Consider the following 26798-nt stretch of genomic DNA (forward strand, 5'->3'; position numbering starts at 1 on the left):
TGGCAGATGACTCCTTGGTGTTCGCAGCCAGGCAGTCCATGAGCCGTGTAGTCATAGGCCGAGACCCTGCAATGTAGCGGTCACTGCTCCAGGTGTACCTGGTGACATAGGGATGAGCAAAGCAGAGACCTGGCCTCTGTTCCCAAGGAGCTTGCTTTCTAGTGGGAGCGAGAACCAGTTGACAGGGAACTAAGTGAAGAAGATAATTGCAGACTGTAAGAGTGGCCCCAAAGGTGATCACACCTGCCCATTTTTGGTAGAGCAGGAGGACCATAGCTGAGGTGATTCCGAGGCCTGGCTGTTGCTGTGTCCCCAGTGCTTTCTGGTGGGGAGGCATGAGATTGGGGAGGCCTCGTGGTAGAGCTGAGCTCCTTTTCCTCGTCAGTCTGCCTGGGCCAGGCCAGGACTTGGGGGCGGAGAGAGCAGAAGCTGAGGCAGGAGCTGGGGCCGGCTGTCTCGGTCACTCTGCCTGGGCCTCTCTGGCCGCCCCAGGCCGTGAGCCGGTGTGCGCTTCGGAGCCCAGGCCCGTGTGTGCTGCAGCTGTGTCTGAGGGCTTGTGTTCTCTCCCTTGTTTTCTACTTGTGGTGAGGACCAGCCTCAGTGTCCCTCCAATAGGATATTGGACTGTTACTTTCAGGAAACTAGTCTTAATTAATGCCTCCCCATCATCCAGCACCCCTGATCCCTTTCCTGGTGGCTCCCAGTCTGGCCTCTGCATGCATGTCCTTAGAATATCTCACAGTGCTATCACCCTTTCTCAAAGTCTCTATCACCAAATGTCACAGGATCATTTTGCATCACTGTGTGGCTTTTGCTACCCAGAAAAGCATCAAGTTGGGCAAATGTAAGTGATTTCCCTGAGCATCTTTGCTTGGCCATTCCTCCTGCTCCTTGTGTCCCCTCTTCCTGAAAACCAGGACAAGCAGGACCCTCACCCCCATGGAGACTCCGCATCCTTCCTTCCGCAGACATTAATGACTATGCCTTTCTGACCCTTCTCCCAGTTTCCAGTTCAAAGAACAAAACCTTTGAAACTTGCTTTGCACCTGTTAGATGCAGCATTGAAAACTCCCAGTGATCTGCCTCCTGAAGGGGTCTGGGGACTCACTTGGCTTCCAGAGCCCACCCCGCTCCTCTCCCACCCCGGCTGTGATGTTTAACCAAAGAAAAGTCATTCATGCAGTGATCATTTAACACTCCTACCAGGGCCTACTGGGAAGGCTCTTTGTTACTAAATTAGTTTTCTTGGGTGGCTGGGGGAGCTTGTTACTATTCTCATTCTCTTGGTGTTATTACCATTTCTTTTAAATACATCTACACACATGCGTGTGTATGCCTGTGTATATAAATACCTATCTCCTCGTATGTATAACAGAGGACTTTGGAATGAGTATGGACCTCAGAAAGCCTGGATTTAAATCCTGGGAGTGGTAGTAATCCCTTAGGAAATACTTGTTCCGAGTATTTACTAGCTAAAATTTGTAAAGTTTTGTCTCAGCTTTAGTTGACTAGTCTCCCCCACTTTCTCAGGTAGCTTTGGGGCCCACTGTATACAGCACTCCTACAAGAATACAGCCACTGAATCCTCCCCATATGTTCACAAACTCCATGAGGAAAGCCTTTCATGGCCTGCCTGGTGCCCGTGGCTCTACCAGCCTTGAGTGGCTCTGACACATTGTCCCCACTGAGAATATTGTCAGGAGCTTTGGGTACCCAGAGCCGAGGCTGGAGCACACCTGTATGGCTGGCACAGCCCAGGCAACCCGCAGACCTCCTTCACCTGGCCACGATGTGGTGAGGCACATCCAGTGTGCTTTGGAATGAGCAGCTTTATTATAACAAGTTTAATCCAAAAGCGGCTTCTTAGGTGGTCTGAATGGCTGTCCTCTCTCCTCATGTGTTTTACCCAGTTAATATGGTGGCCTGGCTTGGCCTGACCAGTCACACCTGACTGGCTAGCAGCCTGCTCCCCTCATCATAGGGTCACCTCGGTCTGCTATGGAGAAAAGGAAGAGGCTGTCCTTTCCCCTGTTTTGAAACAGGACAAGCCCGGATAAGGCTGTAGGGATGAGGGGGTCATCCATTCATTCAGCTGAGGGTCTATGGTGCGCCTGGTATGATGGGAAGCCACTGGAGTGTTGAGAGCCAGAAAATGTGATTTATGTTTTTTAGGGGTTCTTCTGGCTGCTTGTGGACTAAAGTGGGGAAGACAAGCCTGGGGCAGGGAGAAGTGAGGAGGATGTTGCTCTGGACGAGGGAGTCATGCCGGCCTGGATGCTGCTGGTGGGCATCTGCGTGAGGGTGGGCAGGGCACAGACGGGCCCTTCCCCGCTGCTCTTGCCATTTGCCCCCAGGTTCCAGCCCCCTGGACCACGAGCCTGCCCTTCCCTAAGTGTGCCAGGCCCTTCCAGGTTTCTGCTCCATGGCTGGTGCTGTTCACTCCACCTGGAATGTTCTCTTCCCCTGCTTCCCAGTCCTTCTGCTACCACCTAACTGAGTGACCTTGGGCAAGTTACCAGAACTCTCTTGGACCTCAACTTCTCCATCTATGAAAGAGTGATCTTACCTCGGGACTGTGAGGAAACTATGATGTATAGTTGAGTGTGATTATTTCAGTAGCCTCTGAAGTGGTCTCCTATCTCCAACCTCACCCCACTACTGTGTGCTCCCTGTCCAGCGAGCCTGTGAAGAGGGGGTCAGATCAGGTCAGGTCCTGGCTCAGAACCCTCTTGACAGAAGCTTCCTGTCTCACTCAGAGGAAAAGCCAAATCCTTAGCACGGCCCCCAAGGCTACCCAGTACTTCCCTGACCACATCTCCCACCCCGGGGCCTGCTCTGTAATTGAGCTGGCTGGGTCTGGTAGCTCACTGGGTGGTGTGAGTGGCACCCCCTGAGTCCCACAATGCACAACCCGTGTGGCTGTGTGTGTGGCTCCTGTCTGCCCCCTCCCGCTCCTGTCCAGCCGCATGAGAATCCTTGCTGTTCCACAAATGTGCCTTCAGGTCTTTTCTCCAGCGCCACCCTGTTTAAAATTGCACCACCCAGCCAGCTGCTGCCCAGATGTTCCCTGTTTCCCTTTTGTGTTTACTTTTTCTTTTTAGCAGTTATCACCATCTTACGTATTATACATTTTGCATATTTATTTGGCTTATTGTCTCTTTTTTCAATAGAGTGGAAGCTGTAGGGGCAAAGACAGTATGTATTTTGCTCACCACTCTCTCCCAAGTGCAAAGCACAGTGCCTGGCAGATAGCAGAGGCTCAATAAGGAATCAGTGAGTTTGCAATAAAGCAAGCAAAGTGTCTGGTACAGTGCTTAGCACCTAGTCAGATCCCAGGAAATACTGGCTGCCCCTGGTTTTATTAGTGTGGCTCACCCTTCAGTGAGCAGCTCAACTGGGCTTTCTCGGAGCCCTTCTCCAACCCCTTCTCTTGCTGCCTTGAAACTTGGCCGCCTCTGCTCCTTGCCGCCCCTCCCTCACTGCCTTCTCTCCCTGCATGGTGTTTATCACACTGCATTAGTGGGCCTTATCTCACTCTTCTCCCTGTTTGAGTCCGAATTCCTGGGGGGCAAAGAGTGGCTTGTTCAGATTTGTTCATAAACGCCCTGCACGCACTGCTCAGCACATAGTAGGAACTCAAGAAGAGCTACTGCTGGCATCTGGGGCAGGCAGGAAGCCCCCCAGTAAAGTGGGTGGAAGGTCATCAGGACCCTTGCCAGCAGTTGTGGCTCCAGTGTCACTGCCTGATGTTTGCACCCCCCGCCCACCGGCTGTCACAAGAGAGGCAGCCAACCACTTAGGTGACGGAATCTCCAGTAGTGTGTGTGGAGCCAATTTGTGGGAGCCTCCTGGGGATAGTCCTCTGCATGACAGCATCTGGGTGACCTGCTTGTTCCACATGTAAGAGTTTGGCCCCAAGGAGACGGTGTGATTCCATTCATACTCATGGAGCAGAGACAATGCGAGCAACAGTGGTGTGTTTAGAGGAAGCTGGAGAGAAGGGGAGAGAACTTGACTTGCCCTCAGGGACTTGGGGTTGGGATAAGAGCATGGCTTCTGGAGGGAGCCTATGGAGCAGGAGAGCAGCCCTGCCCAGCCTGGGGAGAGGATGTGCACCTTGGGAGGCATGAGAAGGCAGCTGGGTTGGGCCCTGTGTGGGAAGACCTTGGCTTCTTGTATTTGGCAGGCTGGTCCTGAATGGGGGTTCTGTTGGGGTAGGTGTAAGAACCAAGGGGGTGCAGGGAGGTGGGGGGGAGCTCCAGAGTCGTTTTTCTCCTGTCCAGAGACAGAGCTGCCTTGCGTGCCTCACAGGCGGCACAGCAGTGTCAGAAGCTGCGCCATAGGGACCAGCTGTGGCACCCCCAGGGCACCAGAGCTTCAATTCAGCCAGCAAAGTGCTGGGGGCTGAGGAGTTGGGGGGACTTGGCCTGGACTGGGGTGCAGAGCAAACTTTTCTCTCTGGGGGCAACTCTTGGTGCTCTGGGGTTGCTGGAACTGACCTGCTGGGCTCTGGTTGGGCTCACCTACTCATAAGTGCTTGTTTCTGTGGCATCAGCTGGATCCCTACACTTTGTGCAGGAGTAGCTGGCCTGTTCCTCAGTCAGTTTTGCACCAGGGTGCTCTACAGAAGTGCTTAAACCCAGGGACAGGCAAACTCAGATTCAAGTGTCAGCATGACCCAAAGCTCTGTGTGGCCTTGATCAAGATGCTCATTCTCTTGGGGGTTCGCTCTCTCTACCTGCTGCCAGGTGAACAGCAAGCAAGCTAAGTCCCTGAGTTGTAGGCTAGAGCCCCTTACATCCTTCCTTCCTTGGGTCAGTATTAGCCTCAGAGGCTTGGGAGGAGCTGAGCCTCAGGTGGGAGGCCCACTAACCACACTGTGGAGAACGCAAGGCTTGATATTGAGTGTCTCAGGGGTGTGAAAATTGTTCTCTCACCCAGGGATTGATTCCTTTTGCAAAACTAGGGAGGTTCTCTTCCCATTCCGCTTGCCTGCTTTGGGGTGAGATTCCTGAAACCACCTTGGTTTTGTGAAACTTTTCCCTGTGCCCATTCTGTGCTCCTAAGCAGGGTTCCCACTCCGTGTCCGGGGTCTCAGTTTCCTGTGGCTACCATCATTCTCTCTGACCCTGTTTAATGAGATTTCCTCTTAGCCCTCACCTAACTTCCTTCGCATTTGACTTCAAGTTGTGTGCATAATCTGCCCATGTGAGGCAACTGCAGTGGCAGGAGCATGCACCCCTATACAGTTACATCCCCTTTACTCTTAAGGTTATATCCCCCACCTTTTTCCATGCAGCTTCCTTGTTCTCATCGTGCTCAGTTAAGATGGCTGCTCGTAATATTCTTCCGAGGGAATGTTTTCAGTAAGCCATGAGTCTGTTATGGGGCATTTAGATTGCTTCTAATTTTTTGCTCTTTCAGCTAATGCTGCATTAAGCCATCTTTGTGTATTACAGAATCATTTCATTAGGTTGGCATTATTCTAGCTAATGGTCCAAGATTAGATAGAGAATCAGAATTAATTTTTTCAAGAAGAATGTCATGAGGATATATTAAAAATTTGCCTTAAATGCTAGGACTGTCTTTGTCATGTTTTCCATGAATGAAGAAGGAGAGTAATAGTAATGTGAAATTAGATGTAAGTGAAAGGCTGCATATTTACAAGTAATATGTGACTTGTTTTTTGTTCCTAAGTGTGGAGGTGAGTCAGTACCTTCTCTTAAGAAGGAATTACCTGCTCAAATTGAGGAATTCTGTATCCCTAAATCTTTGACACTTTAAAGCAATAACAACGTAATCAACAGTGATCCCTCCTTAAGGATGTTTTTCAGAAGTGCCCTAAAACAAGAAAAACTAAGTAGGATTTTTGAGAGAAAAGCTTGTCTCCCTAAGCCACAATGAGCCTGTCAGGAAGTGCTCTTACCAGTGGAGGCCGGTTACAAATTGCTGAAAGGATTTGGCTTTTTTGCTGTCCATTAAGAAAGGACTAGAGTGAACATCACTGACTTGTCCCAGTACTCTGTGTAGCCTGAAGTCTGTGTTAGCTTTAGGTGATGGGAGGGCTACTCTGACCTGCTGATGTATCAGTCTCCAGTTGATTATTAGGTAGACCCAGGCTCTAAGCTTTTGCATTTCAGCTTAGTCCAAAAAATGTTGACTGAGTCTTTACAGTGTGTAAGGTTGCAGGGAATTAAAATTCAGGAAGAAAAAACCCAGTGCACCCTTAATTCTGAGGAGCTTGAGCATTGGGAGTGGGAAGGATAAAACAAGTCTTGCACTGATGGTTCTTCAAGGGAGATCAGAAGAGGGCCCTGAGAAAAGTCAGCCCACTCTGCCTCCGAAGAGAGGAGTTTGATCTCTTAGCGTGGCTGAATCCAGAAAGGTGTTATGGAATGGTTGCCTTTGCAATGCCATAAAGGACTGGCTGAGACGGGGGCTGGACACTCTCAGCAAAGGCAAAAGGCTGCCAGAGGAATGGAGGTGAAGGACCTGGGGGTGTGTTTGAGGTTTGGCTGCCCCAAAGGGCACACGTAATAGCAGGCATAGCTAGCACTGCAGGAAGTATATCAGGGTTCAGGCTTGATGCTAAGACCTTCCTATATATTAACTCATTTAATCCCTACAGTGGACCAGATGAGCTACTACCATTGTCTCCATTTTACAGAAGTAATAGACATAAAGCAATTCACTGCCTGCACAGATCATGTCACTATAGAGCCAAGCTCAGACCCTGTTGGTCTGGCTCCAGCATCTCTGCCTCTAACTGTGAGGCTGTCCTGTCTCTGATATGGGGAAAGAAGAGGCACTAGAGCCAGAATGGTGTGTAGACACCATATCGTAGAAGCTTGGACTAGAGACATTTTGGGGTGGAGAGATGGAGGTGAGAGGGATTGCAGAGGTGGGGATGGGGGATTTGGTGAGAGCCGTGGGGGCCACAGGAAGAAAGAGTTTCAAGGGGGAGTTTGTCAGAAAGGCCTGGTGCTGCAGAGAATTCCAGGAGGTGAGATCTGAGAGCAGGTTTGAGCCAAGGAGAAAGCCAGGCAGGCCCCTGGCGAGGGGGCAGCCAGGCTGCAGACACAAGGAGCGTCCTTCCTCTGGGGCTCCCCTGACTGCACAGGCTGCTCATTCTGAGAGGTTCTGTGTCATGAAGATGGTGAAGCAGGTTCAGGCTCTGCGTTGTTGCTGTTTCCGCTTTTCGATAGAATGAGGCAAGCATGCCAGGGGCAGTAGGGAGCTGGCACTGCTAATTTGGCAAACCCAGTGGCTTTTCTGCAGCCTAATGATTTTTAAAAGCTGTTTGCTGGGCTGAGGCACAAGTGTGACTTCCTTATCTGAATGCTGTAGCAATCACTATTTTTCCTGGAAAATTGGGCCTGTGTGGGCTCTGTGTGTGGTTTATTTGAATTCCATTTTTATAACCTTATTACCTTGTCCCCACGATGCAAGAGGCCTCTCTTTTCTCGAGCTTTGCTGTGAAAATTGTTTCTTAAAAGGCATGAGGTGGTCTCTCGTCACTTGGATGGTGCCCTCTCCACAGCAGCGCTCTGCTGCAGCCTCGGCACATGCTTTTCATCACCCCTGACACCACTTGGCATGTTTTTCTGATCATTGGCAATTTACTGAGAACTTTTAGGCAGCTCTTGAATCTTGCTGCCTTGCCACGATTTTTCCCAGAAGAGTTTGCACATATGAATATCCACTCAGCTCCTTCCTCTCTGAAATGTGGCCTTAACTAATGACCTTGCTAGGACCCGACATCCAGTCTGTCCTCTGGCCTTGAGTTGATAACAATAGAAGTTAACATTTCTGGAGCCTGCGCTGTTACCAAGCACTGTGCTAAGAGATTTATGTTCATGATCTTAATTATTCCCCATCCCTGTAAAGAAGGTACTATGATGTCCTCTACTTTCCAGATGAAGAAAGTGAGTCTTAAAGTGGTGAAATAATTTGCACCAGCACGCTCAGTAAATGGTAGAGTCTCAACCCAGGTCTTTCTGAGTTTGGAGCCCGTGTACTTCATTCGTTCATTTATTCATTTGTTCATTCATTCAACAACAAATGATCATCTACAACATGGCAAATACTGCTCAGGACCCAGAGTATTCAGCAAAGGAAAACAAAATAGAACAAAAATCCCTTCAGTGGACATTCAAATTTGGGGAGACAAAGCAGAAAAAACTAAGGTATACATGATGTTATGTGGTAATAAGGACTGTGGAGAAAAATAAAGCAAGGGGATTGGCTAAGAATCGTTGAGAGGATTTTGAGTGGTCAAAGAAGGCCTCATTGAGAGGAGATCAAACCATTAGTTTAAGTAGCAAACATGCTCCCAATTCACAGTGTACCAGTAGCTCTTCCTGAGCTCCTGCTATGTGCCGAGCAGTGCGTGCAGGGTGCTTATGGACAAATCTGAACAAGCCACCCTTTGCCTCATAGGAATTTGGACAATTCAGACTCAAACAGGGAAAAGTGAGATAAGGCCCACTAATGCAGTGTGATAAACACCATGCAGAGACAGAAGGCACAGAGGAGTGGCAAGGAGCAGAGGTGGCTGTGTTTCAAAGCAGCAGGAGAAGGGGCTGGAGAGGAAGCCCAGTTGAGCTGCTCCCTAAAGGGTAATCCACACCAATAAAACCAGGGGCAGCCAGTATTTCCTGGGAGCTGACTGTGTGCTAAGAACTGTACCAGACACTTCACTGGCTTTATTGAAAACTCACTGATTGCTTATTGAGCCTGTGCTATCTGTCAGGCACTGTGCTAGGCACTGGGGAGGGAGTGGTGAACATACCCAAGGAAACTCTTTCTTACACAGAACAATTCCAGTGTGGCCAGCAAGTGTCCTTCTTTGTGGGTATTGAGGGACCCACACTCCTATCCTTTGGCTCTGTCTTCTTCAAGGCCCTCAGATTCCTGTCCATTTAACTATAGGGTGAGGGAAAAGAGAGGATTTTGTGGTTGTTTTTATGGGCCAGTCTGACAAGAGCGTATGTATGTGCTTCCCACCCATCGGTCAGAACTCAGTCACATGTTCACTCCTAACTGCAAGGGAGGCTGGGAAGTGTAGTCTCCTGTGCCCCCAGGAAAAAGGAGGTTTCAGTGATCTAGTAGCATAGCATATGCTACAGTGAATGAGGTGAAGAAATGAGTCGTGTGTTTGACTAGGGGAAGAACATTGATCAATGGGAACAGCAAGGCAGACATGGCTGAGCAGCAGGAGTGAAGTGAGAAGGTGAGGAGGGGAGCACAGGAGGAGAGGGCAGAGAAGTAGTGGAGGCCGGATGACTGCAGTCACTAGGACTCAGTTGCGTGTCAATGCCAAGGAGAGCCAGGAACATTTCAAGGTTTTGAAAGAAGAATGACATGCCTCTGGGTTACATCTCTGGCTACTGTGTTGAGAACAGCCTGAGGGAGCAAGGAGGGCTCAGTGGAGAAGCTGGAGTCCTGGAATTGCCCGGGTGTGTGATGACAGTACCCAGGTCCAGAATGGTGGTGGCAGTAGAGACAGTAAGAAGTGGTCGGCTTTGAGATCTATTCTGAAGGTGGAACAACAGATTTTCCTCTGGGGTTGGTGGTGGAGGGTGAGAAAAAGAGAGGACTCAGCCTTGTTCTGAGGTTTTGGCTTTGCCTAATGACCATTAGTCTCACTTTCTACCCTCAGAAGTGAGAAAGCAGAAAGTTTTTGGAAAAAAAAATCTGAATATCCTCTGGGCTCTGACTTATCTCCCAAGGCCTTTTCTCCTCCCCAGTACTTTCTTCAGCACAGACATGGAATTCTCATGCATCACTGAGCTTTCATACAGAGGGAGGACATTTGTAGCTCAACCCAGCACACAGGGTGGGTGCCCCAGCGTTGTCAGGACTCACATCATTGTCTGGGGTCTTGGGGCCAACCCTTGGACTGATGTGGAAGGGACCAGTGCTCTCCTGGGTGGCTGAGAGATGCCTATGGAGACCACTTTCATCTCTGCTGTCTGTAATGTAAGAATGTAAGTATGTTTGGGAATGGGAATGGAAAGAGGTTCCCTGGTCTTTCCTTGGCAATTGAGACCTGCCAAGACAAAAGCTAGAGATGGAACTTTTTAATAGGCAGTGATCTCACTAGAAGCATAAAGGGGGAAGAACTTCTATCTTAAACAGAGCAGGGTATGAGCTGTGGCTACAGATACTGCATGCCAACTAGGTGCTAGGCACTGGCTAGATATTTCAGCTTCACTATATAGTGAAACAGTACTGTTTCTGCTCTCATGGCAGAGGTAGATTCATGTGGCTAGACCATGGGATGATTAGTTGGAAGAAATTTTATTTATATCTTAAGTACTTCTTTCTTTTTGGCAATTGTGAATATGAATTTTTTTTTTTTTTGAGAGAGCATCTCTCATATTTATTGATCAAATGGTTGTTAACAACAATAAAATTCAGTATAGGGGGGTCAACGCTCAATGTACAATCATTAATCCATCTCAAGCCTAATTCTCGTCAGTCTCCAATCTTTTGAAGCATAACGAACAAGTTCTTACATGGTGAACGAATTCTTACATAGTGAATAAATTCTTACATGGTGAACAGTACAAGGGCAGTCATCACAGAAACTTTCGGTTTTGATCATGCAATATGACCTATAAACAATCAGGTCAAATATGAATATTCGTTTGATTTTTGTACTTGATCTATATGTTGATCCCCCATTTCTCCTACTATTATTATTATTTTTATTTTTAATAAAATGCTGAAGTGGTAGGTAGATGCAAGATAAAGGTAGAAAACATAGTTTAGTGCTGTAAGAAGGCAAATGTAGATGATCAGATGATCAGGTGTATGCCTATGGACTAAGTATTAATCCAGGCTAGACAAGGGCATCAAGACATCCACGGATGCAGAAGATTTCTCTCAAAACAGGGGGGGTGAGGTTCTGAGCCTCACCTCTGTTGATCCCCAAATTCTCACCTGATGGCCCCCCTGCGACTGTGCCTGTCTTAGGTTGTTCCTCCCTTGAGGAATCTTACCCGTCTCTGGCTAACCAGTCATCTTCCGGGGCCATACAGGGAAATGTAAAGTTGGTAAGTGAGAGAGAAGCCATATTGTTTGCAAAGGTTAGCTTTTTACTTCTTTGCAGATTTATGCCCTGTGGCTTCTATGCCCAGCACTTGTCTCGAGGTATCTTTACCACCTGGAGGAATTATGATACTCGGTAAATTCGATATGAGGCACGAATTCTATTTAAGGGTTGTAATTAGGAAGGAAGAAGAAAAGCTATAGATGTAGCATACGAAGGAAACTTGGGAGGATTGATTATTTCTTTGACATATCTTCTTGTATAGTACCTTAAGTATGTATAGGTTTTAAACTACTAACTAATTTGCACACATATATTAACATAATAGGAATACGGTGACATAAACAAAGCAAATCTATAATTACCATCCATCTCCAGTGAAGCCAAGAAAACCATTTAGGCACCCTAGGCATTTGTGAAAATTTATCTATGATATGATGGATATTGTCCAACTGTACTTGAACCATCAGACAAATTAAAGCAGCCCATTTCTGGGATCTGTTCACATCCCATATGTTCTTTTAACCATAGATAGTCTATAGTCATGAGATTTTGGGGTGCTACAACTTGCACCCCTCCCAACTCCTGGTTGAGTTCCAACAGTACAGATCCGGTCAAATTCGTTGTCTCACTGTATGCACATGCCAGCCTAGACATCTCCCTCCTCATTCTTATGGCAAGTCCAGGAGATGGTGGGCTGGATGCAGCCACAACCGCAGCATCGTCCGAATCCCTGTGGAGGCTTTTTGATGATCATCCCCCGGCGCAAGTCCTCCAGAGAGTGCTGATGCCGGAAGCTCCTCCTCATATCGTATCTTAGTTCATTTTCTGGGTATCCAAGCTAGGCCTTGATCTCCTGCATAGAAACAAACAGACCCTTTGCCCACACTTTGACATGCCCTCTATACCACTGTGCAGAACTCATTGGAGGTCAGCACACAGTAACTGCTTTTTTTTTTTTTTTTTAAATTAAGAGAAAGGAATATTATCAGAAAAGAGTACCTCCATAGCTGATCATCTGACACCCTTTAAGTGATCAACATTAAGGATATTTAAAGCATGCATTGATCTTTGATTTACCAATAGTTTTATCCTGTTAAGGAGTAATCCCCCTTTTCCTTCTTTCTTTCTTTCTTTCTTTTTTTTTTTTTTTTTTTTTTTTAATTTTTAATCTACACGTACATGAAGAATACTATGTTTACTATGCTCTCCCCTATATCAGGTCCCCCCTAACAACCACATTACGGTTACTGTCCATCAGCTTAGCAAAATGTTGTAGAGTCACTACTTGTCCTCTCTGTGTTGTGCAGCCCACCCTCCCCTTGCTCCCTCCCCCCCATGCATGCTAATCTTTATAACCCCCTTTTTCTTCCCCCCCCTTATCCCTCCCTGCCCACCCATCCTCCCCAGTTCCTTTCCCTTTGGTACCTGTTAGTCCATTTTTGGGTTCTGTAACTTCACTGCTGTTTTGTTCCTTCAGTTTTTCCTTTGTTCCTATACTCCTCAGATGAGTGACATCATTTGGTATTTCTCTTTCTCCGCTTGGCTTATTTCACTGAGCATAATACTCTCCAGCTCCATCCATGTTGCTGCAAATGGTTGGATTTTTCCACTTCTTATGGCTGAGTAGTATTCCATTGTGTATATGTACCACATCTTCTTTATCCATTCATCTACCGATGGACATTTAGGTTGCTTCCAATTCTTGGCTATTGTAAATAGTGCTGCGATAAACATAGGGGTGCATCTGTCTTTCTCAAACTTGATTGCTGCGTTCTTAGGGTAAATTCCTAGGAGTGGGATTCCTGGGTCAAAAGGTAGGTCTGTTTTGAGCATTTTGATGAACCTCCAAACTGCTTACCACAATGGTTGAACTAATTTACATTCCCACCAGCAGTGTAGGAGGGTTCCCCTTTCTCCACAGCCTCGCCAACATTTGTTGTTGTTTGTCTTTTGGATGGCAGCTATCCTTACTGGTGTGAGGTGATACCTCATTGTAGTTTTAATTTGCATTTCTCTGATAATTAGCGATGTGGAGCATCTTTTCATGTGTCTCTTGGCCATCTGTATTTCTTTTTTGGAGAACTGTCTGTTCAGTTCCTCTGCCCATTTTTTAATTGGGTTATTTGTTTTTTGTTTGTTGAGACGTGTGAGCTCTTTATATATTCTGGATGAATTTTTAATTGTGATGCCCGCTTGTTCATTGCTAGTATATAGAAATAAAATCGATTTTTTCTTTTTATCTTGTATCCTGCATCCTTACACTCAACGCACTCTTTAGTCATGGGAATGTTTTTGGTGTATTCCTCAGGATTTCTCATAGACAATCATATCATCTGCAAATAGAGATTGTTTCATTTCTTTCTTTCCAGTCCGCATGTTTTTTACTTCCTTTGGTGGCTGTCACCCTGACTAGCCCTTGGAGTTCTGTGCTGAGTGAGAGTGGCCATCACTGCTTGCTTCTAATCTTGGGGGAAAAGTGTGCAGTCCTTTACCATTAAGTATATTGTTCACTGTAGGCTTTTTGTAAATGTCATTTGCACTTGGCTGGTGTGGGGGGGAGGTGGAAACATGGGGTTTTCTGTGGTGTTTGGCTGAAATAGAGTTCTTATTATTTAAAAGTTCTCTCTCTTGCTAGAGAACATAAGCTTTTGTTAGGGCTTTCTTTTTCCTTTTGTCTGCCTGTTGCATTTCCAGATTGTAGCTTCTTTATTTCCAAGTCTGAAATTTATGAAGGGAAGAGAAAATGCAGGGCGCTCACCATGGTGTTGTTTGTTGGGTCCTGTTGTCCCTAGCCAGTCTGCTTTCTTCACTCTGCCTTCAGCGACTTCTTTTATTTGTTTTACATATAAGATCTGGGGCTTTTACTTGTATATAGCAGCTGGAACAGGGAAAAGTATGTCTGCTCCATGTTCCTGGAAGGGGAAGTGGTTTGAGAAATTAGAGACTATAGGCTGTGGCCGGTTTTTGAAGGGCCTTAATACCAGGGTTTGATTCTGAGATGGCTGGAAGGTTCTTGGAGGTTTAACTACAGTAGTGGGAGGAACGGTTGAGTAGAGGGAGTGGCAGAGAGAATAGGAGGCTGTTGCTTGGTTCCAGGTGGGAGATGATGGGGTCCAGGAATGATAGCAGCATGGGGAAGAAAGGAAGAAAAGAAAAGTCCACATGGCAGTGAGGAAGTACAAGGATGCTACGTTGAGTCTGAGGTTTCTAGCTGTGAGATTGGGAAGGCAGGGAATGGCCTAAGTGTAACAGAGCAGGGATAGCCTCGGCATTTTAGGGCACATCTGGGAGATTAAATCAACTGTGCTTCCCTCCAGTGAAGGCTCCATAAGGGAAGTCTGGCTGCTGTGTAAAAACCCAAGAAGCGTGCGCCTGGGCAGAGAAAACAATATGGGAAAGGACACAGATACAGGAAATGGCATGGTGGGCCTTTTGGAGCTCCAGCTACCTGAGGCATGCGTGGGTCATTCCTGGCGGCATACCTGGGAAGCATCCTGTAGGAGCTCCCAGCAGGAAGAGGTTCCGGAATGGAAGGCGCTGCCGCCAGTGGTCATCCGCTGCTTGCCTTCTGTCCTTTGTGCGCCAGCATCCGTCTTTCCTACCATAGACAGGCCACCCTCATGGGGGTGCCACCGCTGGAAGCCCCTGTTTAGCAATCCAGTGAAGGGAGAACTCCTTCTCCTGCATCCATCTCTCAGTTTCAGAGAAGGGCTCTGACTGGCCCAGTGTGGGCGATGGGCTTATCCTCTCAGACCACTCACTCTAGCCATGGAGTGGAGTGCTCCGCTCTGGGCTGGATGATTTGCCCACCCCTGTTGGGACATGCAAGGTATTCTAAAGAAGACAGAAGACAAGCATCTGGGGAAGGTAAAAAAGAATATTTACCATGGCTTATTTTAATAGGTTTTGAATAATTTATAGTATAGCAATGTAGGAACTCTGGAGAATTTTAAGCAGAAGACTGGTCAAATGTACATTTTATTAAAATCATCCCAGATGCTGTGCGGGGTTGTGGTTGGAAATATCTAAGTGACTAGAGGTGGGAAGACCAGGTAAGAGGATGCTGCTATAGTTCTGAAGAGAGCTGATAAGACCTGAGCTCTGATTGGAGTCCTTGGTTATTTCATTTGGACTTCACCTCCAGCCACAGCATCAGTGGGTGGAGGAGAGGGGTAGTGTAGAGACAGTTAGGCAAAAGGGGCTGGATGACAGTGGGGGGACGCAGGGAGAAGAGGGCGTAGGGAGGATTCCCCAGCACCACTACCGAGGGGGTAGTGACTAGTCTCTGGAAGGCTAGCTTTGTCTTTGGAAGCTAGCTATTAAGTGGTGACAGACCCAACATATCTTACTGCTTCTTGAGAAATGTGGATGTCACTGACTCTTTGTGGTACCCTAACTAGAAAAAGAAGCTGACTGGTTGTATTTTTCTCCTTATAAAAAGTTTTCTTTCTTTAAGAAATCAGATAATAGGAGTTGTAGCCAGACTGCGAGTTGAGAGACAGGTAGGTGTGGGGAGGACACTGGTCTGAAGACCCTTCCTCCCTGAGCCTGCCCCTGGGCCTGCAGGTCTACTTGGGAAACATTTGTTCCTTTGGCATGGTTCTTTCTAGTACGGCTTTTAAGCAAAGAAGTGATATAATCTGACTTAGGTTGTAGCAGATTCCCTCATGCTGGGAAGGGACTGTGGCTGGAGGTGGGAATGATACTGAGGATAGAAGCAGGGAAGCAGGAACATCAGTTCAGAGGCTGTTGCAATAATCTATGTTGGTAATGGTGGAGGGGCTGAGAAATGGTCACATTCTGAATATATTTTGAAGGTAAAAACCAGTTTAGTGAGGATTGGATATGGAGTAAGAGAGAAATAGATGAAAGTGACTCTAAACCTTTTGGCCTGGGCAACTGGAAGAGCATTGTCTTAAACTGAGATGGGTTAAGACTTGGGGGAGCAGGTCCTGGAGGAAGGTCAGGGTTCTGTGTGGGACATGTTAACTTTGAGACTTTGAACGTAACTCACACAGAGCTCCTGTCTACTTGATATTTTCCTTGAAACAGCAGTACACACACACACACACACACACACACACACACTCACTCTCACACACACACACACACTAGCCAGGAGTTATAAGGAGAGGTCCAGGAGTGGAGAGAAAGAAAAACCTGGGCATCGTCAGCCTACATGTGAAATTTGAATCTCTGAGACTAGGTGAGATCACAGAGGGAGTGATTAAAGGTATACAGAGAATTGCTGAGAACAAGGGCAGAGCCATGGGGCACTCTGACTTTAAGAGATGGGGTAAGGAAGACCCAGAAAAGGGAAGAGCAGCCACTGAGGTGCGTGGGAATCCCAGAGTGTTATCCTGGAAGACAGGTGAAGAGAGCAGTTCGACAATAGGGAATGCTTCACTGGTACCAAAGCTGTAAAATGAGGACTGTGACTTGCCCATCGGGTCTGGCAGCATGGAGGACGGGCCAAATGCATGTTTTGGGGCCCAAGCTTACCCTTTCAAATATGTCATAGTTGCTGTCCTGAAGAAGAAAAGAATTTTGTAAAACAGGGAATGTTTCAGATTGATTGAAATAAATCTGAGAAAAATGTGAAGATATTTGGGAGTCTAGCAAAAAGGGACATCTGGCTTTTGTGGGGAGGGTTCAGGTCAGAGGCATTCATGTCTTTATTCATTCATTCATTCATTCATTTCACAGAACCTTCCTGGGTGCCAGGGCGGGGTGGGGTGGGGGAAGGGAGAAGGTAGAGTTATTGTTTAATGGGGAGAGAGTTTCACTTTTGCAGATGAAGAGAGCTGTGGAGATGGATGGTGGTGATAGCTGCACAACAATATGAATATACTTAATACCACTGAGCTGTAAACTTGAAAAAGGCTAGGATTGTATAATTTATGTTATGTATATTTTATGGAGAGGAAAAATCTTACTGGCCCCACCATGAACTTGGTCTGGGATATGATGTGTGATACGGATGTCATTTCAATTACAGGAGATAAGATGAAGAGAAGGGGAGGATGACATGCAGCAAGAGGGAATGCAGAGTGGGCTCTGTCAGCCCTGTCTGTCTGGGTCGTAGGATCCATCACGGGAGAACGTGCAGCAGAAGCTGCAGTCAGGCCGGGCCAGTTGGTGCAGGCCTGGTGACCTGGTTGCGGAGCTGGGCTTGTCTCTTAGGTTGTGGGAGCCTCTGAGGGCTCTCTGCCCAGAAGCTTAGAATATTAATCTCATTAATCCTTCCTGTTATATGATTGCTTATTAAAAGCAGTGGAATTGAGGCATGCATTTCTAGGGTAAAAATTGTGGCCTAGTGGAATTTTAGATACTTAGGCATGTGTTAATGAATTGAGTAGGCATTTACCACCCATTTTACAAATATTTTTTGAGTACTATCTAAATGCCTACAGTGTTCTAGGGTGTGTAAGTAAGGGGAGAAGTGAATTTAACAGGTCTCTTTTTTTGAGAAGCCTACAGTCTAAGGCCCCCATTCCTAAATAAGAAGTTATGCTCCTATATGCCATGGGTTACCATAGATGTGTCATCAGAGCTCCATGGGAGCTGAGGGGCAAGGGAGGGGCAGGGGTGCATGGTTAGCCTTGGACACTGGGGGGACTTTCCGAGAAAGATTGTCCAGTGGGTTTGAAGAATGAGCAGGATTTTCAAGGCAGAGAAGCAGAGATGGGCATCCTGGTAGGACAGTGAATGAAAAGTTATTGAGGGGTTGAAAATTTAAAGAAAATGTCTAAATATTCTCTTTTAGAGCTAAACTCTAACCTCATTGGCTTTTAGGTGGTGTTGGCTACAGTGCATATTTTGGACCCAAGCTTAACTTTTCAAATGTGGAATCCTAGGCCTTCATTGGTAAGTTTGATGCCTTCTTACCAAATTATGCTACTGAGGATAGGTATTTGAATGAAGGGCAGGGTAGTTATTACTGGCACTGCTTGGCCTCTAGAGAGCCTGCAGCATAGGTGGAAAGGATCTGTGGGAGAAGTGAAATCTCACTGTAGATTTCTGTGGTGGATGCACAGAGGGAAGCCAGAGGGAGGAACAGCTAGGATTCAGCCAGCCGTATGGAGAGGTTGGGCTTTGTCTGTGTTTTGAAGGAGAAGTCCAAGGAGGAGTGAAATAAGCTTTTTGGTATAAAAGGTAAAGGAAGTGGGCTCAGGGCTGGAGTGGACCCCAAGAGCAAGAGCTTCATTCCCAGGAGTCATTGGCAAGAACTTTGGCAGGATCTTCTGGCATCTGATTATTCTAGACCAGGGTCAGTACATATTCCAGTAAAGGATCTCATGGTAAGCATTTTCAGCTTCACAGGCCATGTGGTCTCCATCACAGGTGCTCAACTTCACTGTGGTAGCATGAAAGCAGCCATAGATAATATTTAAATGAATGGGTGAGGTTATGTTCCAAAAAGCTTTATTTATAGAGGCAGGTGGTGGGCAGGATTTGGCCTGTGGGCTGTAGTTTGCAGACTCCTTTTCTAGACCCTGAATGCTGGGCTAGGCCCTTGGACTTTGTCCTGAGGGCAGTAGGCAGCTATTGAGGTTGTTTTGGGCAAAGAAGTGAAATGCCATAAGCAGTGTGCTAGGACCATTCATGCAGTATTTGGAGAAGAGGCAGGGGCCTGTTCAAAGGCAGCAGCCATTCAGGCATGAAGTCATGTGTGAACAGTGGTTTGAACAGAAGCAAAGAACCTAGAGAAAAGATACTGCAAAGGAAGAACCATACGATTTACTGTCTTCTTAGACTTCAAAGACAGGTGCTTAAGAAGATAAAGAGTTTCAACTTGATAAACTTTCACAGTGTTACCATTGTTCAGAATGGCACCATTGACAAATTGTGGATATTGGAGATGGAGAGTTGTTAATGCATGTGGTTTTAGGTACATTGAATTCAAGATGACAGTGGTTCATCCACAGGAAATGTCCAGTAGACACTGGGAGTGCAGGCATGAAGCCTGGACTGAGAAGGTTAGGTCTGGAGATGTAGAACGGAAGCCATAGGATTAAATAAATTCTCCCCATGGTGAGCAGAGGGCTGAGCTGTCGGGAATGTGTGTAACACTGGGAAAGGAAGAATGTGGAAGAGAACCAGAGGCCAAGGGAGAGAGTCCCAGGAAGGGGAGAGGGTGGGGCACCAGAGACGAGGAAGAAGGGTGAAGGAAGGCCGCTGCATCTGTGACAAGTTAGTGACAGATGGCCTTGAGGAGTGTGATGCCACAAGAGGGGAACCGGGCTGGGAGGCTCCAGGTTGCATGGTGTTGGACATAAACGAGGGAGAAAGAAACAGAGACATCAGTGAAGTAAACCACTTATAGAGAGTTTGGATGGAAAAAGAAGGGTATCACATAAGATTTTGGTATTTGTGTGTAAAAGATAACCTTTTCTTTAGCTTTGAGGCAGGCACAACATGCTGTGACCAGTTCTTATTTCCTTCTCTGGAACCAAGCTGTGTTCGGGAGTTTGTGTGTACACTGGGCTTGCAACTGTGTTCTTATGCTCTCTTGAGGTGTGGTGTTTATAGCTCTGCCACAACTTGCACCGTGGAATCCAGCCCATGTCTGGACTCTTGCCACGAAACAAGATGTGATCTGTTGAGGAAGTGGTTGCATTTGTCTAAATTGGAGAAAAAACAGGGCAGACCACGAAACTGAAATGAAACTCATACTGTAGGGTCTGTTCAAGTATGGGAATTGGAGGTAATTCTTCAAGTCATCCAACTAGATATCAATTTGTGTCCTATTTCACATGTATGTTCTTTGGTTTGAACGTAAGTCATTTTTGGCTTGGTTTGTGTGAATATAGAAATAAGAGGTCTCATAATGAAAGCAACAGGTGTAACTGGTTTAGAGCCACTATTTATTAAGCACTCAGTGTGTACTAGGTACCATGCTGAGTGCATTGTAAGTATCATTTTATTTCATCTTTGCAACAACCTATGACACAGGAATTAGTTCTCACTTCAGCAATAAAGAAATCAAATTATAAAGAGGTTGAGTAACCTGCCCAAGGTTACAAGGATTTGAACCCAGATCTGTCTGACCTGTGGCTAATGCTGCTGCTCCCTGTTTTCTCCTGCCTGAGTCTAGAATTTGTCCTCCTGCTTATATAGAAGAACTAGAGACAGATTGCACTCTTCAGGTTAAATAGTCAGAGCCTGTAGTGGGTGTTTCCACTTCTTAGCAGTCTAAGAAAGGATGGAAGAAGCCTGAGATCTCCAGAATGAACTAAGGACAACCCTTAACTACTTTGTTTCCCCAGGTGAAGGCTTCTGTGAGTTGGAGAAGCTGGCAGTCCTGAGCTTGGAAAGGGAGTATTACTACAAGGCACGACAGTCAGATCCCAGTCCTCACTCTGTGGCAGTTATATTCTACTTTTTGTTTAAATACTTGGTCTTCTTCTCTCCTCCAACTTCAAGCACTGAGGACAGGGTCCCAACACACACACCGAATCTCACACTACCACACACAGACGACACATCTCACAACACACACACAGAATTCACAGAATCATTTTGTCTTGCCTGCCACTGTACCCCCAGCATTCAGCATGGTATCCAACACATGGTATGTGCTTGCTAAGTATTTGTTGCTTCTAATGAGCCAGGTGACTTGGGACAAAGCCGCTAACCTCTGTGTGCCAGGCACTGCTCTTGGCATGCTGTCACAGAGGTGGTGGGGGGCAGGTTCTCTGCCCTCAGGAGGCAATGTTCCGGCAGGTGAGGCAGCGGATGTGTGGGCCGTGTAATGTAAGGGGGGGCAGGCATGGTAAAGCTCCGGAGGGAACCAAGGCAAGAGAGGGTGAGGGGTGCTGGCCCGGTCACTTGGTGGGAGTGGTCAGGAAGGCCTTGCTGAGAGTGGAGCGAGACAGGGAGGCTCTGGGGAGATACTGTCATAAGGATGCTCCTTGAGGTGACTACAGATACATCGGCTGAGCCGTCCACACTTCATCTTCATCCTTTTGCTTGGCTGTGGTACTGACAGCCAGCTAACGGCCCACACCAGTGAGGGCTCCCTCTCCGGGCCTACTGTCTGTGCCGGCCGAGGGTTCCCTTCCCCTCCTGAGTCCATGCTGTCTCTCTCCACCTGGCCTGCCTTCTGCTTGTCTTCCAGTCTCTACCACCTTACCTCCACAGCCTGCTTTGCCAGCTCTCTCTTCTTTGTCCTTAGCTCAATAAGGATTATACTGGTCTCTTTCATGCCACCCCAGTGTTCTCCTTGGGTGAGCTCAGCCCCTGCTGCCCTCTGTCCTGAAGTCACCAGGTGTCCAGATCCAGCCCAGAAGCCCCTCCCCACCCCTACTCTTACTGCTGCCCTCTGGCGCCTCCGCTCCTCCCTCCCCTGCTGCCCAGTGAGTCTCGCTGTGTTGCTGTGGGTGGGTCTGCACACCTCGGCGGGTCACCGTGCATGGTCCTTGGCTTTGTCCTTTCCTGTCGTATTCTTGGGTTCCCACATTCGAAGGAGCTCATCTTCTAACTCGTCAGCTCACCCCCCTCCCCTCCCTCTCTACTCCATTAAGGACTCACCATTTGGGTTTTTCTCAACAGCCTCTTAATTGGTCTTCCAGTTTGTCTCCCTCATCCCACCCCCACACTCTGCATCAGCATGGTGTTTGTAACTCACACATCTTGTCGTGGTTTTCTGCTGCTTAACTCTCCGAGGGCTCCCCACTGCTTACAGAGTCAGACCTAAGCCCTTCAGTAGGACTGCAGTCTTTATACTCTGGCCTTTGGCCACATTCCTCACTTTTTCCCTACCCCATATTTCTAACCACAGCCCAGCCTCCCAACAGCCATCACCTCCTGTGCCTCCACCAGCGCTCTCCTGGGAATGACCCCCCGCCCTGCTCCCCATTTCAGTAACTCAGCTCAAGTTTCCGTTTTTCTGGACACCTTCCTTCCCCACCCTGCTCCCCTCTGTGACCTGGAGATGACCTTCCTCCTGGCTCCCAGAACTCCCTGCATTTCTCTCTCCCAAAGCATTTATCAGGATAACTGTTGATTTACTATCTGTTATGCTCAGTAAACTGAGCTCCTTAAGGGTGGGGACCACACACACACACACACACACACACACACACACACACACACACACGAACGACCTCTGGGTTCTCGGTGCCAGCCTGGTGCAGCCGGTTCAGGAGGAGTTTGTTGGAAGAGTGAGAGTAGTGGAGTCTGTTTGTGCAGGCAAACAGCAGGCTTTTGTTGTGATCAAATACATTTGAAACTGGAGGCTCATTGGCCATTGAGTTTGGTGGGGCCATCCCTCTTCTCAGTGTTGAGCACACGATAAGTTGTTCTGGACTTGGGTTTGTGGCTGCCTATCGTGTCTCCCAGCATACTGAGGCCTCAGGAATGCAACTTCTATTTTTTAAAGTCCTGTTGTTGATGGAGTATCCTAGCAATTCAAAATGAAAAAAAAAATCCATCAAGGAATGCTCAGGAATGAGCTCCACCCAGCTTCATCCTGGATGAATCCCACATTTCCTAAATTAGCTAAAACAGTGATTCTTGCTAACTGCTGACAGCTTCCCCCCATAGTCACACTAAGAATGCATTTCTGGCTGGGGAATGAAGATAGTTACTGGTCCTGTGTGGAGGGACTCCAGGGCACCCTTATCTTCACTGGGGGGCCTTGTAAAGTCCTCAGTGAATACTGAGGAGTAGCAAATAGGAAGAGGCTCTGACCCTAGGGATGTTCCCCAGGGGAGCTGGCACACTGCACCTAGGTGGTAGCCCATGCATTCCCACGTTTTTATTGGGGGCCTTCAGCCTGATGATGCCTGTTGCATCTTCACTTCCCAGTCCTGCACAGAGCTGCGAAACTGCCGACAGAGAGCTCCTGTTTGGGGACTCACAGTAATCTGGGAAGGCTTCCTTGAAGAAGTGGCCTTTCTCAACACAGAGGCATCCTGCTGACCAGGGTGCTCAAGCAGGCACTCGGAACTGCTTTCCTTGCCTGGAAACACTTAGGATGCCCCTTTCCTCTTCAGGGACTTTCCGTGAGCCATTCCCTGGCACGGAATGCATTTTGCTTCTGGTTTGCCCAATTCAGCCTTTTTTCCTTTTAGATCTCAGCTGACTTGCCTTTTCTTGGGAAGCCTTCCCTCAGCCCCCTGTTAAGAAGCCTATGTCTTATCATCACCATTACCATTAATTATCATTCATTGATATACGATTGTTGATTTCTCACCCTGTGGCAAGTATTGTCCAAGTGTTTGGTAGGTAACCACTTAGTATTAGGGCCTCAGTAGGTGTTGGCTGAGGTAAGTGTTATCTTATTACCTCAAAGGTACCATTCGAGGAAACTGAGGCCCAGATCACCAGAGGACAAGCGGGCAGCGTTTACCCCCAGGTGCCTGACGGGGTTCGCGCCCTTATCCTTTCTGTGCTCACAGATCTCTGTGCTGCGTTCAAGCAGCCCTCCCTTCGGCTCATGGGCAGCACTCACCACAGAGGCCCTTCACATGTGTTTGTGTGGTTACAGGTTAATGAGTGCTTGTTCCCCGCCTGGGCAGCACCCCCAAGCCCCAGGACCGCAGGAGCCTGACCGTTAGGTAGGTGCTCAGCACGGCCAGCTACCAACACAGCTACTCGCCTACCATCTCTCCTTGCCCCTCACATCACAGGCGTCTGGGCCGTGGGCACAGAGGGGCTCCATTGGGGCCCCCCACGCCAGAGCCCGTGCCCATACCTGCTGTTTCTTGTCGGAACCAGCTGTGCTGAGAAAGCCTCTGTGCCCTGGCAGGGGCTGTCCCTCTGCCCACTCCCCTTGTTCTTTTCTCCACTTGCCAGCCTCTCCTCATCCTTTTGTGAGGAAGTGGACCCCTTTCTGGCCTCGGACAGAGCCAGTGCCTTTCCCCTGCTCTTCTGGAGCTGCACACTCTGAGGATGGCTGTGACACCACGGGTCCTTGCGGCCTGTGTGCCTCCCCTCCTCAACCTCACGGAGACCCTCAGTACCAGCCCTGGCGTGCTCTCGGTGGCAGGGCAATACCTTGGACAGAAAGGGCTGCGGAGTGTGCAGAGGTTTGGGGTCAAGCATAGCCGCGGCCTGAGGCAGCGTGGTGCGTGTGCGCCAGTGCGTGCGGAGGCGTTCTTGCACGCTGCTTTCCATGTGCACATCAGAGACTCTGTCTGCCTCTCTCAGGGGTCTAATATGGGTCTTTGAAAAATAGATATTTCGTAGCTGTTGGCTAAATAAATATTTTCTCCTCTCCCAAGCTGAAGGTACCTGCCCTTCTTCCCATCCCCTACTTGGGTACCTTGGTGACCATCTCAGAGGGTTCTGAGTGTCGGACCCTCTCCTAGACTTCATTCGGACAGCAGTGATGTGAGAGCCCCATCTAGACTCCAGGCTGGGCAGGGGCCTGGGCTGCTCTGCTTAGGCTGTCCACAGAGAAGCCTGTTCCCCAGGGCCCCTCACCAAGCCTCCAGGGTCCTCTAGGGCCCAGCTGGCTGAGCTCCCAGTGATTCATCTTGGTTCTTTGGGGAGGGAAACTGGGGGCGGGGGGAAGGCTTCTGACCATGTGGGGAAAGTGAGCATGGGGGAAGAGCAACAGGAGACGTTTGGCGGTGGCACACTGAGATTGGCTCAAAACGCAGGTGGCCTCCGGAGCTGCAACCTTTAAAGGGCCCTGGCATACGAGTGTCAGGCCCTGGAAGCACATGTGCTTCACAGTGTCAGTGTTGTGCCTACTGTGCTGTGATTGAAACCACCCACCCCAACTCTAGGGTTCCTTACCTGTCAAATGCGGTGGTGAGCAAAGAGCCTTCGTGTGGTCCTTGTGAGGGCGGGGTGGAAGTGTACTCAGCTCTGTCCCTGGCAGGTAGGAAACTCCACATATCTGTTATCATTGCTGCTGTTTTTAAAGTCACATTGTTACTTATAACTGTGAGAAGACTTTGGACAAGATGCAAAGTCTAAAATGCACAGTTAAAGGCTGTGAGGAGCAAGTAAGCAAGATGTAAGAAAAGCTGCCACGCATGTGCAGGTATTATGATCAGCACAAATATATCTGTTTAATTGTTTTGGCTTTGGACAAAATGAGCACAATTATGATGTTACGTCTAAGATCTTTATTCGAGATTTTTTTTTGGAGGAAGGTTTTATCAGACAGGCTCTTCCTGGAATCATGCCCAGAGGCTGTGTGACCCACATTGGTGATCCCGGGTGCCAAATGCCCGACGGCGCCTGGCATAGAAGAGCATTTCCGTGGTTGCTGTTATTCTTTCAGATTTCTTATGATAAACATGTAGCACAAGTAGTGTAGTAGGTTCTCATAGGTTCACTAACAGCAAATTATGGGAATTTGCTTTGGACTTGAGCAATTCTCAGTCTCTGAGGTTTGTGCCTCGGAGAGCTGAATAAATTTAAACAGTCTATTGACAATTTGTTATAGACAACTACCCTTGTTTCCTCACGTATGCTAGAAATATTTTCTTAATATCAGCTGTTTGACTATCTTGTGTTTATCTCCATTCCATACCATTTCCCTGCCTCCTTCCCTCCTTCTAAAAATGAAATTGAGCAAAAATTACCCATTGAAGAAAAGGTAGATACTTTAAGGCAGTGGTTGAAACCTCTCTATTCACTGGTTGTATCTGGTTCACAGAGGTATTTTGTTCAGCACTCACAATGTTTTAAAACTCTGTAATTAATGGCTAACATTTAAAAGTTGGTAGACATTGTCTAGAAATCTGGATTTCCAGCTCTTCATGAAAAATCCAAGGTCTGCCAGCACTGGGTCCATCTTCCCTCCTGGAAGTGCTGAAAAGTGGTGGCCCCTCTTACCCGGGCTTGTTTCTCCAGTCTGCTGGGCCCGCCCAGCTGCTGCCCCTTTCCATGGCTTATAGGTAATTGAATCTGTAGTCTCTGCTAGAAGTAACCAACACGTCTTAGACTCTGTGCTTCAATTTATTTTTATTAGCAACTTTGACCCTAGATAGGAAAATCACTTCATTCGCTGTGTTGTCATTTTTATGATAATCCAAGTTGCTCTAATGTTTTATTTACACTCTTTTGGGTTTAGCAGAGTCACCTTCTCCCCTCCCCATGGGATTTCCTGATTGATGATTTTTAAGTCTTCAGCAGGACTTAGAAGTCAGCATAAAATGTTGGCTAATGTAGGATATAAATTCTGATTGCCCCTATTTAAGGGAGGTTGAAAACAAGTAAACTGCTTTAATTTAGTAATTTATAATGTTGTAAATTTGAGCAACTAAAGACACTGAGTCCTTTCTATGAGGCTTCTCATTGAAATCATAATTTGGCAGAATCTTTATGAAATAGGTGAGGAGTTGGAGACTCTCGGTGCTGGAGACCATCCCCATCTGGAGTCTTCCTGGTGAGGCCACACCGCCTCCGGGCAGTGAAGTCCACACAGGACTGGGGGCCACACAGAGCTGGGAGAGCAGGTGTTGCTTCCCATGGTCGTTACTTTAGGGGAGTCTTTGCAAACAGTGAAATTTTTAAAATTATTATTCTATGAGCTTTCAAAATCTAGTTTTTGTTTTTGTCATCGTGAAAGAGTATACACTTGTAACAAATTCAGACAACACTGAAGTGCCTTAACATAAAGGACGAGAGTCTTCGGTGCCCCTCCACTCCCAGCCTTCCCCAAGCAGGCACTGTGGAGACTTGTGGGTGCAGTGCTGGACTTTCCCATTTGCTTGTGTCGCCCCAACCCCTACCTCCTTTGTCCTCACCCTCAACACACCCATTTCTACTTTAG

The 26798-nt window shown here is 47.6% G+C and overlaps 1 protein-coding gene across 13 annotated transcripts in view; it reads left to right on the forward strand.

The window, feature by feature from the left end:
• The window catches only part of BMAL1 (basic helix-loop-helix ARNT like 1), a 102212-nt gene that overhangs the window by 15881 nt on the left and 59533 nt on the right, over window positions 1-26798 (forward strand). For 10 of the 13 annotated variants that reach the window (XM_073216231.1, XM_073216230.1, XM_073216229.1 and 7 more), the window contains exon 2: window positions 17855-17926. The exons of the other annotated variants lie outside the window; for them this stretch is intronic. The gene's annotated coding sequence lies outside the window, so the exon portion shown is untranslated. The remainder of the gene's footprint in view (window positions 1-17854; window positions 17927-26798) is intronic. 13 annotated transcript variants of the gene reach the window in all.

This window comes from Manis javanica, chromosome 11 (assembly GCF_040802235.1).
Source record: "Manis javanica isolate MJ-LG chromosome 11, MJ_LKY, whole genome shotgun sequence".
NCBI classification, from domain to species: Eukaryota; Metazoa; Chordata; class Mammalia; order Pholidota; family Manidae; genus Manis; species Manis javanica.